The 1,613-nt window shown below is 41.8% G+C and overlaps 1 pseudogene; it reads right to left on the minus strand.

Annotated features, from left to right (window-relative positions):
* Window positions 1–383: 383 nt before the first annotated feature.
* LOC123243095 lies at window positions 384–914 on the minus strand (annotated as a pseudogene).
* Window positions 915–1,613: the final 699 nt, after the last annotated feature.

Raw genomic sequence — 1,613 nt, forward strand, 5'->3', positions numbered from 1 at the left:
TTCTACATAAAACTACCAGGATGAAACAGTCTAATGGCAATCACTGGTAGGCTGCTTACACTATTAATGACATCTTCTTTATGTTTTCTTTTTTTTTTTAAACCCTTAACTTCTGTGTATTGACTTATAGGTGGAAGAGTGGTAAGGGTAGGCAATGGGGGTCAAGTGACTTGCCCAGGGTCACACAGCTGGGAAGTGTCTGAGGCCGGATTTGAACCTAGGACCTCCCGTCTCTAGGCCTGGCTCTCAATCCACTGAGCTACCTAGCTGCTCCCTTCTTTATGTTTTCTGAGAAGGTCTGGTGGGGGAAAAAACTTAACACTATTCCAAATAATGGAGCTGCAGAAATGGAAGCTATTTCCAGATGGCATTTCACTGTGATTTTATAAAGGCCTTCCTTCAAGTGAAGCTACTACATTGTCTCCCAATTTCTCTACAAGCATTGAATGATCCTTAATATTCTTATTATCATCCTTGATATCCTTAATATCCTCCTATCCATTTACTTGCCACTCATGTTTAATACCTGTAAGTTTCTTTTTAATAGCATCTTTAGAACTAGTATAAATTGTCTTGCTTTTTAAAGGTGTATATTCAGGAGCTCAGAATATACATACTAGATCTTCTTTCTTAGAATCTTTTGTCTCGTAGGTGGCATCATACAAAGCATACCAGCAATCATTCAGAGGTAGCAACTTCACAAAAGATGTGTAGAGGTCCTCTACTGTATCATCAATGTCACCCACCAAAATCTGCTTTGCTTCCTCTACAATTATTTGGTTTTTGTCATCACTTAAACAGAAGAGAACTGCTTACTTTCTTTTTTTTTTAATCTCCTCTTGTGTAGATTTCCTTACTTTCATGTCATTAAAAACTTTGTTTACTTCATCATTCACAGTTACTCCAGAAGCCATGGTTCCTGAGACTGAAAAGGCTGTGGCAGTGGATACTCATTTAGTGGCACTGGGGAGAGGAGAAGAGGAGGAGAGAGGAGGAGACTGGATCTTCATATCTTGCCTATTCTGGAAGTTCAGCAGCTATTCTTGGTTCCAACACCCTGCTGATCAGTGTGGGAACTTTGGCCTTTTCTATTTGTGACCAGAGCTATTTCCTCTCTCCTAAGGCAGCCTATTCCCTCCCATTCCTACCAGGGGGCTCACCTCATTACTACATGACAGCCTGGATCAGCTTTAGTCTCATTGTAGCTCAGAGTTCCTGAGTTCAAGGGATCCACCATCATTGACCATTCCAGACCTCTCATGCATAACTCTTTGCAGTTCTAATTTCTGTAATATGCGGAATAGGTGTTGTAGTCTTCTCTTCTCCTAGTAGCCAGAAATTGGAAACTGCCTCTCAGGATGCCATCATATTCACTGCTGCTGTTGCTCCTAAAGCTGGTCCCAGCCTTCCTCCAGCTCAGAATAACATGATTTCCAACAAAGCAGCCAGATTTGTGCCCAGTGCCTCTTCTATTTCTTGCTTATCTCCACTTTCTGTCCCTTTTGGACACTCTGCCAGATAGGTCCACTAAGGCTTGAAACTACATTTCCCAGGGAATTGTACATTTATTCCCTGGAAACTGGCTTGTCCCCTGGGGATCTACAAGATGATGC

The sequence above is a fragment of the Gracilinanus agilis genome, chromosome 1, assembly GCF_016433145.1.
Source record: "Gracilinanus agilis isolate LMUSP501 chromosome 1, AgileGrace, whole genome shotgun sequence".
Classification (NCBI taxonomy): domain Eukaryota; kingdom Metazoa; phylum Chordata; class Mammalia; order Didelphimorphia; family Didelphidae; genus Gracilinanus; species Gracilinanus agilis.